The following is a 20,303-nucleotide window of genomic DNA, read 5'->3' on the forward strand; positions in this document are numbered from 1 at the left end:
GCAAAGATTGCACTATGTTCTTTTACCATGCTACACTGGACTAGGTTCCTGTAGCAGTGGTTAGTCATGTTTATGACTGTGTTTTCTTATGTATTTTAAATGCCTTTTTAATGCAGAGTAATCAATCATTATTAAATGCTTAAGTAATTAGAATGGATTGTTCTTGTTGGATTATTTGGTTATGTGATGCAAACATTTACCTTATTTTATTTTGATCTGAGAGTTATCTGTTCTTATGTGATGTTATACATTTGAGATGACCTGAGGGTCAAATGTTACTCTTTGATTCTAGTATCATAGATATTAGACTACTATGTTGTTCAGTTAATCATATTGCATGATGATGCCATTTTGAGATGACAGTGTGTTTTATGATGATATCTGGTTATTTGGTATTTGGACATACCTCTGATTATGTTATGTGATGGATTTAATGCTATGGTTATTTACTTCATTCCTACATTTTTATGCTTTATGCGAATGTGAGTGATGTAAATAGATTAATTTAATATAATTAATTAAATGGTTAAATTAGGTGATTTAATGCATTTATTGCTTCAGCTATGTTATTATATGCAATTGCACTTGATCGTGTTGTCTAGTGTGCAGGATTTATATCCCTGACAGTGGCACATGGAGTTAGTGATTTAGCCATTCATATTTTACCAATGTCATCCTTATATGGTCGATGTATCCTTTATTAAAATGTTTAAATTAAACCTTTTGGTGATTATTAAATCCGAACTCATTTGCATTATGTGATTAGACCAGTAAGCGTGTCTGTGCATTTAGAGGTTTGCATTGTCGCGAAAGTTATTAAGGAGATTTATGTGTTTTTAAGTTTTCAGGCTTTTTAATTGATTTATTTTAATTTTTGGCAGCTTTTCCATAGATGAATTACTATTTATAGGAATAGCCTTTTTTCGTTTGGGTCGATTCGAGGTTTAACTAGATTGGCTGGTTAAATGCCCTAATCGATTATTCACCCGAAAAGTGAATAAGTATCCAAAGAGGAATTTAATTCCTCACTTCTCACTTTGAAATTGGAAAGTTGGAGAGTAAAACCTAAAATCCTCTTCATGAAGATTTATTGTTTTGTTCATTGTGGGAGCTACGAGTGTGGAATTGTCGTGAGGTTGGGCTCGTTGGATCCAGCTTGGGGAAACCTTGGATTGCCATGATTTTTAGCTACTTCTGCGAGATATTTATTTTATGGTTCAGATTCTTGTTTTGCCCTTTTGGTTGTGAGGTAGGGCTTTCTTGTTTTATTGTTTCTGCTTTGTTTTTGCTTATGTTTTTGGTAGCTGTTTGTTTGGAGGCTGAGAACTAGTGTTCTCCTCCATTTCTGTATGCTAGTTCTACCCGGTTGGGTGGGTATAAAAATTTCCCTATTTTTTGGGATGAGGGTTCAAAATTTTACACCATTATGCTGGCCATTTTTGCATACGGTATTCGATTCCATTTATTTTTGGATTTTTGGGATTTTTGTACCCAAAGGCAAAATAGGTTTTAATTTTGAAGTTTTTCTAATTTTTGGAGTTTTTATCTCATTTTGCATGTCATCCTATTTTCTCAAGTTTTCTTGGCACAATGTGGGTCGTGGACCTGGATGATCCGTTTGGATATCAGTCAAACCACTATTGCACCTTTTTTTGCATTGGGATGCATGTTGCACCTGTACTCTCGACTTTGTGTTCGGTTGAGTGATTTGTTACCTGTTATAGTTTCTTTTGGACCTTTACTTTTGTTTCATGAACGCTAGGATTTGTGTAGAATCCATACTCTCGGATTGAGGTCAGTTGAGTGAGTTCATGATGTTTGGTCTTGTTACATCATTGGGATTTGTGTAGAATCCATACTCTTGGATTGAGGCCGCTTCAATGATTTCATGATGTATGATTTTATTGGCTTTGGGATTCGTGTAGAATCCATCCTTCCCATGTTGCTTTGAGTTGGGTGTTTTCTTTGCATTGTGTTCTCATTCCTATCCTTGTGTTATGATCTTCGTGATGGTGGTGTGCCACACACGAGTACGTGTGCGTACATTTGTTGGGTGACTTGCGAGGCTCGATCTTCCATGAATTTGCCGAAAGTTATGATCATTGGAGTTAGGATGGGAGTATGCATGTCCACGGGCACTTGTTGTAGGATGAGCATGGGTAGGGTAGGGTAGCATCTGGAGGGGGCTTCTATCTCACAGCTCGACGTTCATGGTGTCAGAGGTTGACAAAGGATAAGAATTTTTAAGCAAGTGATAACTAAATAAAATGTGTAATTGTTAATAAAACTTAAGATACGTAAAATGTGTGAGCACCTGATTAAGTTCGAGAACACAATGTGTGAGCACCCGTTCAAGTTTGAGGATACATGATCCGAGCTTGGGCTTTTTGATGCCAAGCGACTCTCTAGGATGTCAACCCCTACTTAGAAGCCTTTTGAGTGTTTGACCAGGACTTGTACTCCTTGCATTGTCTTAGGTTCTTGGTTGCAGCCATCATACTATCTGGCGTGAGTGTTAGCCATAGATGTTCTTTTGTGTGTTTTTGGTTGGATCATTATCTCCATCAGCACGGTGGGTGTGGACCTACAAGTTCCACATGGTTGGGAGGCATAGCTACCTTTACCACTGCTAGGGATTAGTGTACAGAGATGATCTTTTGTCCTAGTGCGACCGTTGCTGGATGTCTTTACTTGGTACTTTGAGTTTCGGAGTATGCTTTCTTGTGATTTATGCTTTCATTGGGATGCTTGTATATCATGTTTAGATGATGTTATTTTATTTGGCACATTCCCTTATTATGATTTTTAGCATATGATTAGATGATGTGATTTGCTTTAGTAGTATATCTGTTGCTTACTGTTGTTTAGCATGTGATAGGTGATGTTATCTACTGTAGGATTATCTTATGTGTTATCACTAGCATGTTAGATTTTCTTATGCTTTTATTGTGCATGTTTTAGTAGTGATGTCCCTATTACGACAATACTGACGATTTGGTCAGTGGCTTAGGATGTTACGCGCGGGGGATGGCTAGGACCCACGATGGTCTTATGATGCTATTAACGGTTGGGAGGAACTGTCCACTTAGTTTGGTTGTTCAGTTCATTGCGATGTTTATTTTAGTGTGTTCTTTGCTATTATAGTTGAGATGGATAGATGTTCTTATTTTTGTGTTGTTCTTGCACTCGAGTGTTCATTCCTCGATTCGCATGGATCCGGTACTCCCTAGTGTGGAGGTTCTTTGCTACATTTTGGTTCTTTTTGCTTCTGGGAGTGTTTTTGTTTTCTATGGGTGACATTTGTTCAGCATGGTGCAAAACTTTAAAAAGTATCGCACGCCCATGCAAACTATGTCGTACAACACTATAAAGTATCGCACGCCTTCTTGAAAAATGTCATACGACACTAGAAGAGTGTTGCACGCCTTCTTGAGAAATGTCGTACAATGCTAAAAAGTGTCGCATGCCTTCTTGAGAAATGTCGTACGACACTGGAAGAGTGTCGCACACCTTAAGGAGAAGTATCGCCCTCCCTTAGTAAAAAGTGTCGCACAAATTTTGTGAAAAACCCGCGCGTGCCATCAACGGGTACTTTTCTTCATGATCCGATCATTTTGAGAGTGATTTTGGATACCCTTTTGGGCATTCTTTGACCCTATGTTGTTGCATTTTGTATTCTGGTGGTTTTCGTTCAATGCAATTTTTCGTGTTTTGTTGTTGTCTCTTGGGGTTTAAAATATATCGTTTGAGTATAAGTTGATGTATATTTAATTTCAGATATATTTTAATATATGCGAAAAATCTTTTGAGATAGGTTTCAGACCTCTTAGAGATAAGCTATGGATTCTAAGAAATTTCAGGGCTTCAGAAATCCAGACTTAGCCAATTTTCAGGGCTTCAGGATTTCAGGCTTAGCCAAATTTCAAGTTCCTACATTTTACCCTAGCTTGGTGTTTTGTTGATGAGTGGTTGTTTCTTGTGCCCTCATCAAGTGCGTTGTTGTTGTTGGCTTTGTTTATGTGTGTCAGTTTGGTAGTGGCGTTTGGAGATTTGTTGGTTGCAAGGATTGTGGCGAAGTCTTCCATTGCGATCATTGTGATCCCTGTATGATGTTGTCATGTGCATTCATACTTGTAAAAAAAAAAAAATTCTTTTCTTGTATTTCATCCTTGTTTCCAAGGATCTCCAGGCAGGGCATTACAGGTGAACGAAAGCTCTAAAGCCTAAAAAAGCTAGGTTGCACAATATAATTAATAAAATATTAATTATATGCACCTACAAGATAGCTTAAGAAAACTAGAGTAATATGCAACTTATATAATTAAATCAAAGTGATTTAATTAATAAGTATAAACAATTAATTACTCTAACACCCCCCCTTAAGTGAAACTCAAGAGGTAAGCTAACCTAGCACAACTAAGAAAGCAGAGAAATTGGGTCATGGAAACAAGGCCTGATCAGGTACCCAATCACAACAAGGAAATCTCTATAAACCAGAGACAAAGGAGAAAACCCAATGGGAAAAACTCCTCTCCAAAAAGAGATAGCAAAGAATGTTCCAGAAGATAGGAACAAAGAGAAGATCATGAATAAAACCACTGAAGCAGAAGAAGCTACAAACTCTGTCAGAAAGAAACTATTGATCTGAAGATCTTCCACGAAAATAGAAGGCACAAATTGAGAGTGTCTATATGGTAGGTGATCCATCTCACTGAAATGCATAGGTAGCTAGCCACTGCAATCACCTAGTATATAGAATCAAATATTGAATACATAACTCACTCCAACGAACCATCGAACCAAGGAAGCATTAGAACCAACAATATAACCCTCCCTTAATGCAGATGGGGTGAGGTGATAGGCAACTAAAAAGATGGGCCAAAAATTTCCTACAACACAGGAACCAAACACATTGAGAGTGAGGTATAGACACCTATAAAGGCACATGCCACTGACACTACATGAGGTAAAAAGAGGAAGAGGGCACAAAATTGGAAAACAACTATCCCCCCCCCCATGGCACTTTATAAAATAGTGCGAGTACAACAAACCACAATGATGAAAAAGATATCGAAATGCAAGAGTGACACTTTATCTCAGTGCATTTGCATAAAGATGCTTACAATCAATATCAACAATGATCAAAATAGGAAAAAAGCTGATACAAAAGATAGTACAGCCCAAAAGAAGAGATCCCATGCCAAGAAAATGATCCCCGAACCTGAAATACCCAGGATATCCATCATAGAGTAAAAATGCCAAAAATATGATAGAAAGAGCATGGGGCAAAATCTCAAAGAAATTATATCATTTCTAAAAAGTAGACAAAACCAACTTTCCAAAAATATCACATTTTCAAAAAATGGAGATGGGATGCACAAGAAACGCTCGTCGGAGTTAAAAATAGAACTTTGGACTTCAACTAAAAAAATAAGAAGCTAAATTGCATCAAAACCAAAAACCTCCTACACCACTATCTTTGTCTCAGAACCAGCTTTTCGGTGCTTCTTTCGGATCAAAAAAAGACCTCTGTATGCTCAAGATATGGCCAAAAAATTGTGAGTAGGTCAAAAAGGACTTGGAGAGTGCCACCAGGGTTGATGATGTAGGATGATGTCATGCTGATGTAATCAAAACCGTAGCTTAAATTTGATGGCCTAGGGGCCATTGCAGCAAAAAAGAAGGCCACGTATCATGCCACATGGATGACACATGGCAAAGGGCTAACATGTGCTGGTGATGTGGTGGGGTCCACGTGGCAGATGCCAATGTGGCACCCATGCCACGTGGCAGCCACATGTCACACAAAATGTGCTGCACATTGTCAGGTGCTAACTATACCATAGACTGCTAAAGTTTCTACGTAGGCAAATAGGAGACGGGGTCGTAGGAGGGCGGCGGATGCTAGTGGCGGTGGTCGTAGAGGTGGAAAATGCCGGTAGCGCTGCTAGAAAGGGCGGTGGGTGGGTTCAGTCGGGCCATGGTTCTGTTGTAGTGGCGTGACCAGCTATGGCCACTCACGAGCTATGCACAGGTAGGGCCGTGGTGGCATTATGGTGGCCACTGGGCGATGAACTAGTAGAGTGCCCAAAAGTTGATTTTTTTTAATAATTTTTTTTGCAGTAAATGCAAAATCTCATCCGTACGGCCTCGTGGGGGGCAACAAATTTTTGCCTGACGCTAGGGAAGCCAAAAAAGATAAATTTTATATGGATTCTGATTGTAAATGGCCTTCTAAATCCAATGGAAGCATCTGTTTAGGCACAAAGTGGTCTGAAAATTGCTCTTCCTCCTAATTGAAGAAAAAAATCTCAAAAAAGTTGAGGTTTCTAAATCGGAATCGCGGCTTCAAAAATCATTCAACAGAGAAGTAGTAGGGAGGCTCTAATACCATGTAGAAGTTGTGAAAAGCAACTTCACATATTGCCAACATCACCTGCATGCAAATAACCTATTGAAGAGAAACCAAAAAAGAAGGAAAAAGTAGAGCTTGGAAGAACTCAACAAGATGAGAGAAAAATTGTATTCCCAAATTGATTGAATGAATGCTTGAAAAAAGAATTACAAGAGTTCAACCTTAAAGGTGAACGAAAGCCCTAAAGCCCAAAAAAGCTAGGTTGCACAATATAATTAATAAAATATTAATTATATGCACCTACAAGATAGCTTAAGAAAACTAGAGTAATATGCAACTTATTAAATTAAATTAAAGTGATTTAATTAATAAGTATAAATAATTAATTACTCTAACATTTATCCCATCCATGGAAAATAGGCTCAAACCATGTAATGAGGATAGAGTAATATGATATATCCTCTCATTAACACAAAAATTTGTGTTAATTGGAGGTAGCTCATTGGGCACCCATTCTTTCTCAATGTGTGTGTACCGAAAGGGCACCTTGATGTCTCCTTTGGTCTCATCATCATAAGAACATGACCCCCCATTAGCAAAGAAAAATTGTATACGTTTATCAAATTTTTTCTATGCTTTTGACCTCTAGTTGATCTCCCTATTTTAGCTGTACTACATGTAGAGCTTTCATCTACCATTTCCTCATTTCCCTCATTCGATGTAGATAGATCTAACAAGTACCTATTTGGTGGGTCCTGCAATCCATCAAATGGAAAGTGAAAGTGACAAATATAAAATGTAGTAAGTTGAAAGTGATTATACAATTATATTTCTATACAAACCTTCTTTGTCTATATATACATTATATGATTATATAATATGTCTATTTATAACATACGTGCTCAATGATAAACAAGAAGGATATAAGAAAATTATGTCTATTTATTGACTTATACCTGTTGATCCATGTCACTATGCACAATCCATGCCAAATGGGTCAAATATCCTGCATATGTTTTTGATAAGGTAAACAGGTTTTAAGGGGTCCTGAAACCCATAAGTTTAACAACAAGAAAGGCTGAAAATAAGCAAAAAAATGCCCAGCCAAATCATAATCCTTACGGCTGAAAATAAGCCCAAAGGCCCAGCCTGAAATAGCTACCCACTAAAAAGGCCAGAGAACCAACCAGAAAAATAGAGACCAGACAAAAAGCCAAAGCCAGGAGAAACAAAAACCAAAGGACAGAGACCAAACCCAGCAGACTACTTCTCCATCTCGAGCATGGTCTGGGCAGCTTCGGCACACTCTTGTTGCTCTTCTACCTTATGATCTTGGGCGTTCGTCAAATCCTGCTCCATAGTGCTGTCCTTGGCTTTATCCACATCCAGCCTATCTTTGTCTCTGTTCTGTTTATCATCTTCCTCCATCTGGTTCCTGTCTTTGAGATTATCCATGAGAGAGAGGATGTTGTCGTTGATCGAAGCGAGGAGGGAGATCATTTGACTAGCCAGGTTGTGATTGTAGTTCTCAATATTTTTTACTCTCCTCTCCATCAGAGTCTCCCAGCTGTTCTGGTCGCCTTGGCTTTTAGCACCTGTCTTGCTCTTGATTTTTTCCATTTGGGAAACCCTATCTCTGACATCCTCAAGCTCATGGAAAAGCCATTTAATTGATCTGAAGTTGTCGATCATGCTATTGCGGGCATTGTTCAACAGATTCATACCTGTTTCTCTTGCATTATCAGAAATAGCCACCAGAAATATCTTGCATATGTTAATCATTTATCTTAAGTTAGCTAAAAATTACATGATACGCGTAAACATGAACAAATTTACCTTATATATAGAATGCAAGATCGTCAACAGAAGGGGTGATGATGTACTTGTAGTCAATTGATTGTTTGCAAAAAGGGTGACAATTAGACACAATATAAACATTGGTAATTATAAATAACATATGTTGTAATCATTAGAAATGAACACAATAAATATGTAATCAAATTTCTTGAATATGTTAATCATTTACCTTAAGTTAGCTAAAAATTATATGATACACTTTTGCTACAAATAACTTAGAAGACAACATGAACAATAGGCAACATCACAAACATGAACAAATTTTCCTTATATATGGAATGCAAGATCATCAATAGAAGGGGTGACAATGTACCTATAGTCAATTGACTATTTGCAAAAAGATTTATAATCAGACACAACATAAACATTGGTAACTATAAATAACATATGTTGTAATCATTAGAAATGAACACAATAAATATGTAATCAAATTTCTTGCATATGTTAATCATTTATCTTAAGTTAGCTAAAAATTACATGATACGTGTATGTTACAAATAACTTAGAAGACATCATGAACAATATACAACATCATAAACATGAACAAATTTACCTTATATATAGAATGCAAGATTGTCAATAGAAGGTGTGACGATGTTTGTAGTCATTGATTATCTTCTTCTTCTTCTTCTTCATCACCATCATCATCATCATCATCGCCATCATCACCATCATCATCGCCATAATCATCACCATCATCATCACCATCATCACCATTTCCATCATCATCATCATCACCACCATCATCATCATCATCACCATCACCATCATCGTCATCACCATCATTGTCATCACCATCATCTTGATCTTCATCATCTTCAATATCTTCTTCTTCCATAACATTATAATTTATCAACCTTCCTCTTGGATCATGTCTAACAACAAATGACCAAGTTTGTTTATGTGGAACCTCTAAGTAAAACACTTTCTCGCATTGTCTTGGAAGAACATAGGGCTCATCTCCAACTGGCTCAAATGACCTTGTATTGATCATTGTAAATCCATTATCATGTTGAATAATCGTTCTATCTGGATCATTTTGATTTAGTCGTAACTTGTACCATTTGACGACGAATAGAACTACTTTGAAGGTGTTAAATTCACACTCAATTATATCATCCAAGATGCCATAGTATTGATTTTGAGATTTTTGAGGATGTATGTCATTTCTAGATGATATATTGGTGACCTCGAAAACTACAGTTATCCTAGAATCACAAGTTTTCTTTGTGTCATCCAACCTTTTTATGCAAAATTTGTGGCCATGATAGTACATAGCTTTGTGGTGCTTGACCTACAATTTTTGAAGTGTGAGTAAATTATTTTCATCATGAGTTGATACGAAATATACATTGAGTTATGATCATTAATAAATTTCTACGTACCTCTCCACTTCTTAAACCCTTTACTAGATCAACTACCATCGGCATAACATTGGAATCTCTATTACGATGAGCTTCTGTAACCAATGAAGCAACACATTCCCATGTTAATGAGCAACCATTTTGTTGACATTATTCAATCCACTGTGTCATCCAACCAAGATTGTTTGCAATATACAAATGTATTGCATCCCACTCTCGACCACTTGTTTCAAAAAAATACAACAATTAAAAATAACTTATATTGAAGATTTATAAGAATTAATTAACTACAATAACATCTTAGATTTACCTCTTAGTTTCCTTGATCTACCTTTGCCCATCAAGTACTCCCCTTCACATTTGTTAATTGAGTTGGGATCCCAAATATGATCTATATGGATCTTTGCTGCAAACTTAGGAAGATATTCACTAATGTACACCATGCTCTGGTATACCATATATCCCTCCACCATATAACCCTCAGGATGTGCTCTCTATCAAACCAAGCCTTTCAAAAAATTCAAGTGCCTCTCAACCATCCACATTGACCCGGTTGGTACAGGTACACATAATTCAGTCTCCTCAACTTAATGTATGAGGTAGTGTTCTTGTGCATTGAAAAAAATTGGAGGTAGAAACTATTTCATTTCACACATCAGAAGATGAATTTTTCTCTTTCAATATTTTATATCTTCTTTATTGATTTCTTTAGATGAAAACCACCTCTTGTATTTTTCAAGATCATATATAACCTGTTTGACATTGTTGGCAAAGTGGTGTGGGAGAGATAGAGGTAGAACATACTGCAATATTTGTAAAATGATCTTTGTCAATATTTTATAAAAGAATGCAATTGAAACTACATGCAGTATATAAATATATAGTGAATACAAAATAACATGAATTACCTTAATAAATGTATGCCAATTGTGTGTTTTCAACCCTGGCCCAAATTCACTTTTATTTGATATGAGATTATTTATGTTCGCAGCAAATCCAGTGGGAAATCTTTTTTTTTATGACTTCTTTTATAGCATTGCTCTGTTGCTCTGACAATAACCAACTAAGGGTACTTGTATCAATCTGGTCTCCATTTTTATTTGATCGAATGCCATTTTCATTGCATGGTTGGATTCTTCAATGTCACTACAAGTTTTGACAATTTGATCTTTGTCATGCCTTCCATCCAAGATTTTCCATAATGTCTCTATTACATTCTTTCCAATATGCGTAGGATCAAACAAATTCACAATTAAGAGTTGCTCATAGTACGACAACCTAGTAAATTGCATAGGATAAATTTTAGTCCTTTTGGAAGTTGGTCATTGATGCCTTGACAACCTTCACAAGCATCAATCACATCATCAGTAAACAAAACACAATATTGAAATATAAATTTGAAACAAAAACCATCAAATGGAATGACATTACCTTGATGATTTATTTTATTGTATGCCAACTTCCATAGGTGAGGTGTCATTCTTTGTGGCTTTGATGGTCTCTTCTAGACCATTGAAAAGATGTTTTCGATAATTCGATACTTATGATTTTTGTGCAGAAAGTGTCTATTCTCATCGAACACTTGCTTTCTTAAATTTTTTGAATGATGAGATTTCATCTTTGGACCACAAATTGGACATGAAAATTTTTCCTTTGTCTAAAGACCTACAAGATCATGTATAATTGGATTAAATGTGTTAACTTTGACATACCAAAAAAGAGGTGTCAAGAAGAGAACATACCAGAAAAATGTGTTAGCTTAGGGGCATCGTGTATTGTCTATACAAGCATTGCATGAAATTGAAATTGTCTTTGTCCTATTGGTCTATAGATATCATACATAGTAACTCCATTCCATAACACCACCAACTCGTCGATAAGGGGTTCAATATATAAATTTATATCTTTAACTTGGTACTTACCTAGTTGAATGAACAAAAACATTACATAATTATTATGACCATTTGATGGATTAGTAATAATAAATTAATTTAGATGGCCACTAAATCAAAAAATACCTGGAATAATTAGTGTCAACATTATGTGCTCTCTCTTTATGAAAAACCAAGGAGGTATGTTATTGTTGATAACAAAAATAGGCCACACTGAGTAAGTAGATCACATCTCTCCAAAACGATTGACACCGTCTGCTGCCAATGAAAGCTTGAGATTACGAGGTTCTTCTTTAAAGTGTGGCCATTTTTCCTCTATTTCCTTAAATGTCAAACCATCTATAGGAATTTTCATAATGTAATCTTGACTTCTATTGTGTGCATGGTAATCCATAAATTGTGCCAAGCTATTGCACCTAAATAATCGTTGTAGATGTGGAATAATGGGAATATGCTGAAGAACCTTGCAAGGCACCTTTTTTGTTAATTGATCTAATTGATATCTACTGATATGACAAGTAGGGAATTGTGTTTCAAATTCATGTTGTTTATGATATATAATATGATCATTCGAACATGCATGTATTGTTTGATACTCCATTCCAATATCTTTCATGATGGCAGATAATTCTCGGTACGAGCAAGGTAGAATGTTTGATGGTGGTAACAAACACTCACCTATCAACCTACGACCAAAAATATAATTTGTTAATTTAAAGAATATTAATTGGTACACAAACCCAATGCTAATTGTAAGGGAACTATGAGTAAAATAATGAAAGAAGATGGCATACCTTAACATACGTGTCATTGCTATGTTGGATAAACCATTCATAACCTTCAAGTTCACCAACAAAAATACAACAACAAGAAGAGTTATTTTGGAGCCTTCATATAGGGACTAGTGTGCCTTCTCAAGTAAAGGTACATCAAGCTCTACATCAAAACCATCATCATCATCATCATCATCATCTTGATCATCATGATCATCTTGATCATTTTTATCATTTTGATCATCATGATCTTCATCATCCTAGTCTTCTTCCATGGTATCATTACCTTCTATTTCAATATTCACACCTCCATGTTCCCTTGTTTGGAAATCCACATTTTTCAAATTGTCATGGTCCATAACATGAAACTCAGGGATGTTGACCTATATGAAAATGATGACCTTATATTAACCATGACCATGATGTCATCATCAAATCATGTCTTGTGTAATTAATAAACTATTAAAATACATACCAATGGGTGATATTCATTTCCCCCTTCAATGTGACCATGTTGCCAACAATGTTGCTCAGCTGTTGTGATTAGATATCTTCGACTCTTTAAGCCCTTACACATTTTGCAAGGACAATAACATTTTCCATCACCTTTTCTTTTTAAGTTAGACCACAGTCTAGCAATTGTCTCCCTATTTTTTTGTGCATTGATATCGTCAGACATGGTCTTTCTTGAATGGAATGACTCGTTGGTGGAAGAAGGATGATTTGTGGACCAAGTAGGAGTTAGGACATGCTGGAGTGGGGTCAGCCCAAGATATTTTGGAATCTTGAAGAACCTGGTAAAGGGTATTTGGAAAGGTGAAAATAAACAAGTATTTTTACAACTACAAAGGAGGAATCGAGAGCATTATAAATAATGAAGAAGAAACTTAAATCCATACAGTTTCACCTCTATTTATAATTTGACCTTTCTGCATGTGAAATATGACAATACAAAAAATTTTCAGTCACATTTTCACTTAAAAAAGAACACCAAATATACCTTTGCTACAATATCTTCTTCAAATTCTTTGCTATCAAATTCTTCAAAACTGTAAGCTCCTGTGTAGAAAAAAGATGAGAATTTTTTTATGGGAAATATTTAAACAAATCAACTATCAAAAAAAAAATTTATGAAATTCAGTTTCTTTATTATGTACTGAAGACTTGGCAAGATGTTCCCACGTCTATTTTTAGAATGCTGATCTGCATGGTTGTTTGCAAATAGTCTAGTATGGTGCCGCTTTTGAACAACAACAAATATCACTAGGGCTAGTAATTTGGCTCAAGAGATGCACAGGCCTATTGAAACCACAAAATTTTTAGTTTATATAGCATTCAACTGTCTTCTTTAACAAAATACAAAGAGAATACAAACAAACTAATGAGTCGTGTCTATCTCAATTGAATAGCAAGTACTATAGTGAGTATTAGGAAACTGACCTTGCGAATAGCATCCAGTTCATAAAGTAGAACTTGGTAAAACAGTCCTTCACTTACACCATCTCTGAATAAATACCAAAGCTGTTAGTAAGGAGACATAAGAAATGCAGAACTAAATCTCACCATAAAAACCAATCAAAATGAAATAAATTACCTATACAATATGATTCGCAGAGGCTTTTGTCTTGTTGCTCTATGAAATGAAATCAATAGCTCCCTACAAAGAATCAAAGTGAAATAATCATTCAAATTTCCTAATGATCAAGGTAGAAATTGTGCTCTAGAGGGTTTTCTCCTCATCGTCATTTAGTAATTCAAAACATGTCCCTAATCCATGGTGTGTGAAGTTGTGAAAGTTTTCCCCAAGTTAATTCTTTGTGACTTTAGGCTAGTCTTGGGATTCAACCACCTGACATTTGCACCAAATTCCAAAATATTAAGATAAGCATTTCTCATATGAATTGTGTGAACCAGTACAACAACAAACAATGATCTATATTGAAAACCTACTATCACTATTGATGGACTAGAATCTTCTCTAGGGTGTGGATGTCTAACATCTGCTCCATAGGAGTCTAAAAGACATTGTGAACTTGTTAATCAAGTAACGTTTCTTACTTGTAAGAAAACCTCAGAAACACAAAAGTCGATAATCTAAAAAGTTCTCCACAATTGCACATTAGATAAATAGAAACAGATCTACAAAACAATAAAAAGGAAACTCAACACCAACTTGTATTGAGAATAATTGTTCAAACTCAGATCACCTGAACGTGAAAATTCATTTAAGATATGGTGATTAAAAGTTAGGTTTTTTTCTCAAAATTGCTGCAACTCAGAGGACCAAATCTTTGCTGATTAGTTTAACATAGATTGGTGAATAGAAAATTCATAATAAAAATCTGATTTTTTTCCACACTTGTTCAAACCATATAATAAATGACAAAAAATGAATTGTATACGAGTCACTCCAAATCCTTAGCTTTTAATACACTTCATAGATGAGACTGATCATGACTCTGTTGATGATTTGGAGTGATAAGGATACAAATAGAGTGTAGTTTCTTTGTAAGCTCATGGTTTTTAAGTCATTTTGAAGGTCACTAGGTTGGAACAGTCAGAACCAAAGGACTGTATGGAACATTTAGAGCTTTAAGTAATATATGAGATCTAAAATCACTTGTAACATCAAACAACCACTTTGATATGGCTTAGAGAACCTAAAAATCCAAACATTATAGGGAAGCATCCATCAGAAATAAAGTATTTTTCACATACTTCACATGGATGATAATTTTACAAACTTGGAGACAAATAAAGCTCACTTAACCTTGAATAACACTAATATTTGTTCTTCAAAAGTAATGAAGATAGTAGAATACCCAAAAAACTTAATTTAGATTTGGTTGAATTTAGCAAGAAGGTTCTAAATACCATTCATTAGAGAAATCAATTCAAAGGTGATGTCTTGTTGCTTATGGTAAGAGAATTTCACTTTCTAAAAGAAATAGAATGCTTACTAGCTCTGTGACACATTTTGATACAAAGAATTATAGTTACTAGTCAAAATATCAATATGCTCAATTTGGTATTATATGTCAAATTTTATAGTGCAACTTGACTTTGAAAGGCATAGGTACTATCTTCAGTTTCTTAGCTCCTATTATTTAAGTAGACTTTGATGCAATGAAGCTTGAACTCTATTTTGAAAATAAAAGAGTTGTTGATTATTTAACTTCCACCAATGCAACTTATCCAATTTATATAAAAAGAATACCATCAATATTTGATTATAATTTCCACGATAAGTTGATGTAAAAAGAAGTAGAATGAAATTATAGTAATAGTTTAGATTGAGTTGAAGAAAAATTTATGGTATTCATTGATTGTGAAGGATATCAAAATCATATATTATAGATTCAAAATTTTGAAATAGAAGAAGATGTGAATATTAATTTTAGTTCTAATCCAAAATATAGTTCTAGATATTTTTAATGGTTATATACATACTCTTGTCAAGAAATAAGGTTATTACTTTTAAAATAACATTTAATCTTCAAAGCCATCCAAATGAAAACGCACAATATTTTGGTCCTTTTGCTCCAATAATCCACTTATCTAATGAGAAATCATATCATTAAAAGCTTCATTACAGTATTTATAAAGGTCTTAAATTTTGTAAATTACAATTTTCCATAGAAAGAAAAGAAGTTACCAATTGCGTAGCCTAGATAATTTTGTTCAAGGAGATCTATGTTGTGGAACACTTCCAAGAAATTTAAGTTACACTTCAAAACAAACAAAGAAAAACAAAGTCAAATTGTACTTTTTGCTTCTATAAATTCTATTTAATCCTAATATTAAAATAAAATAGAATGAGTTTAAATGACCATAAACAAATTGGCTTTAGAAGCTTTCATTAATTCTTGGAAATTTTTGAAAAATTTAAATTGAAACTCAAAGTAACATGAATATTTGGACTTAGTTATCAAAACTTATTTTAGTAGCATACTGAGGACTGCAAGAGCCTTACAGCAACCAAGGAGGGTGGAAGTAATCCACCATTGGTAAGAAATAAAGATTGCATGTGCATATAGACTCAATAAAAGAGGATGATCTTAACAAGAACATCACATAAGAAATGAGATTAAATATTAGAAACAATGATAAAAAACTTCAGACTGGCCATTATATCAAGCCATCATTTGGATAAAAAAGTGGATCATCACATACACAAAATTGATGAACATCAGAAACAATGATGAGCACATTACTTTGAGATTGATTTAAAGTTATATATTTGATTGATAAAATATAGAAATAATATTCAACAATATAAAACCTTTCACAATTAGCAGTAAAAAATTCAAGAGATGATACCAAACCCTGCTGTAGCCCTAGGCTTCTTATAATTTTTGTTGCATTTTTTTGTGTTCAAATTCAATTAGGGTTCAAATACACTTTTCTATTTTAGTGTTAGTTTTCACTCTAAGAATGATGCCATCAATACTTCTTGATATTGTAGCCAATGTCATGAATCTCTCTTATCAGTGACTTGAAAACCTCACTTTTCTTTTATAGATGCCTGTTATGTTGCTGAAGTTCACAAAACTACCATAAAAGTGCATATAAACATAATAGTCAATTAAACCTATCTAATGTACCTAAGAAGAGAAAAGTCATCAATCCGTAGGATCAAATATAAAAGATCGAAAGAAAATTTTATAATATGCAAAGTCTTGCCTCAAGAAAGTCTGTCATTATTTCCTTAGAATGCTTCAGCAAGAGAAATGGCTCAAATAATGAGTGGTTTATAAGATGTGTAGACTATCAACAATTGATAACTGATTATTAAATATATAATATAAACTACCAAAAATTATCCATAAATATGTATAATACATAAAACTAATAACCAATGTAACCTACAACATGTGCCTAAGGAAAGAAATTTTCATCAATACATGAGAACGTTGTAATGTGCAAAGTCTTCTATCAAGAAAGTCTATGCCTATTGCCTAAATATGTTTTTGAAAATGTAGTAGTTTACCAAACAATGGTTGGTTATAAGAATGTAGTTATCAACAATAAAAAAGCATTAAGACATTTGTGAATGTAATAAAAATTTGATTGAACATTAAAGATCATGATGATGCATAAAACAAACTACATTCATCTCTCACAAAATTGTGTCATCATGTGTGTGTAGTGTGCATGCTTGCACACTTAGACAAGGAAAATTATTTGATGAGAGAGGTGACTGCAATTTTTTTATTCATCATAATATTCTCCAATATTTATTCATCACTTTTATTATACTAATTCGTACCTGTAAATTATCGATGGCTATATTAAACATCCACTGTTTGATGAAAGAAACCAGATATATCCATCATGATGCTGGAAACTAACTAACTAATTAACTCTCTCTCTCTCTCTCTCTCTCTCTCTTTGTGTGTGTTTGTGTGTGTGTGTGTGTGTGTGAGAGAGAGAGAGAGAGAGAGAGAGAGAGAGAGAGAGAGAGAGAGAGAGAGAGAGAGAGAGAGAGAGAGAGAGAGAGAGAGAGAGAGAGAGCTTGTTCTTTGTTACTGTAGGGGAAACCCCTACTTTCCATAGCCTAGTCCTATGAGAGCATCAAGTTTTGGTCTCTACTTGTATATAAAGATATATATATACACTAAGTGTATAAATTGTGAAAGGCCATTGAATTTTGTTTACTACATCATTATGATCTTTAGTAATCATTTAACATTCTTATTTCTCTCATTCATTGCCTTTTCCTATCCATATATCTATGTTGATTACTTATAAACTACACACTAATTAATGAACTATTTCTCTTCTAAGCATGTGTGGACTATTTCTATAGTTGATTGAAATTGATATGTTTACTAGGAGCTATCGAGTGTGTCCAAAGACTTATGATATAGAGTACTAGTTCCTTTTTTGCAACAATAACCAAGGTTCATATACCATCAGTGTGATAAGACAATCCCAAAGATTATGTGTTGAAGTGGTAATGTAATGTCAAACTCAAAGTAAAATTATGCTATTAAGCACCAAGTTTCTAATGTAACCATCTATATGACATTGATCATAAGAAGAAATACTTTCATCAATTTAGAGAATCAAGTCTCCAACATAAGCATCTATATGATGTTGATCATAAGAATAAATACTTTCATCAATTCAAAGAATCTAATTAATTTTGGAATAGTTTAGACCGAATTCCAAGGGGCAAATGTAAACAAATCGATACCCAAAGTCTCTTAACTATTCAGTCTCTTCATTGATCTGATTATTCCATGAAACTAAGGGCCCATTTAGCTACAAATAAAACATCATTGTAGATGATTTCAATAGATCAAAATGTAAACATGGGCAACTTTGGTTAATGAAAATATATCGTACATTGGACTCACCCTACCAATCATAGTCGAAACATTGGTGGATGAGTAGAGGAATTTTATGGAGACCTTGCTCCAATTGTTGTCTACAGCCAATACTGGCACACTGACCATATTAATTTTGTACAGGTGATTATGCCTTCTAAACTTGACAATAACACTTATTGCTTTAATCATAGTATAGAGTATGAATGAAAATTAACATCTTAGTTAATGATACAAATAATACATTTGAAATAACAATCAATTGAGTGAGAGTTCTATGAAATGGAGGTTTAAAGGTTTAATTTGGTTGAGATTAAACCTAAAGTGAACTTTTTCATAAACATTCAAAATTAGGGAAAATAATTAAAAGATAAATCATTATCCTTAATGATTCCTTTTAACTATAAGAATTTTTACTGAATTTTGTCTTGAAAAAGAATCTACGAAAAGATACTTTGTGCCGAGAAAGAAAAACATAAAGAATTTGAGCATGAGCAAAGGAAAAGGGAGAAGAAAAAAACTATACTTTTGCTTGAGTCAGGTGTAAGGAATGATTTTACTCTAAAGAAAGACCTTAATAATGTAAGATGAACACCTTCAAGTTTATCTTGGAAACAAGTAATCAGTTAGACATCTACCTTCCATCTTGTCATACTAATGTAATAATTCTTCTAATACAAGAATAAGAGTTCAATATAGAATATTATAATCTATAATCATATATCAAATAGTAAAACAAAGCTATTTATAATATAAAGTCTAGCATAAAAAAATGGCCTCACTATGCAAGAATGAAACTAAAGGCAGGTTACTTTAAATATACATCACGTAACCTAAGAAAAGCTTGGATAAAAGAGATGCTTTAAGTAAACAATGAAGACATTACAACATTTGATAATCACCTTTATCAGCAATTTGATATGGCTCTATTATCAAAGTAGAAAACAAAGCTTGAAGGATATGTGCTTTGTGTCTATACAAGTGAAAGGCATTGAAAGGAATCAGATAGCATGTTCTTTTTGAGTAAAGGTGCTTAAAATCTTGGATAAAGAACAATTTTTTAAGCTCTTCATTATAAACACATGTGAGGTGGGTAAAATCTTTAATAAAGAATAGTTGTCTAAGATTTTCCATTATAAACCCATCTGAGTTACTTAAACTCATGAAGTGAGAACAAATTTTCAAGCTTTTCCACTATGAACCAATCTTAAGGTGCCTAGAATCTTCAATAATAAAAAGTTTCTTATGGTCTTGAGCTATTAAGCCATCTTAGTTTCTATTTTTCTCTTGGCTATTCCTAAACCCTAAACCCTATCGCAACCTCTTCTACTGCATCCTGAGGACCTAAGGATGGATACTTGGATAAAATTCCCAAGGTCTTGTGCCATATACCTTGCCTCCCCATTGGAATCGCAATATTCTTGACAATTCCATCTCCATTCAAATCAAACACAAACACATAATCCACTAAAATTTTACCTATTACATCCCTACACAATGTTGAGTCCTCTCTTCCAGAACCCCCCTTGAAAATCTATGTCCTCATGCGAGCAAAATTCTAGAATGCAAAAACATATGTACTAAAATCATTATGAATTTGATGCTATATAATATTATTCTAAATTTAAGAATATTAAAGACTAATGGAAAGGATTTATATGTCCTCATCAAAGTTTTTACACATTACCAAGAAACTAGTGGGAGCAAGGTTTTATCGCTCAATAGAGTAG

Source organism: Cupressus sempervirens, chromosome 5, assembly GCF_028749045.1.
Source record: "Cupressus sempervirens isolate cs-2001-9-10 chromosome 5, ASM2874904v1, whole genome shotgun sequence".
Classification (NCBI taxonomy): Eukaryota; Viridiplantae; Streptophyta; class Pinopsida; order Cupressales; family Cupressaceae; genus Cupressus; species Cupressus sempervirens.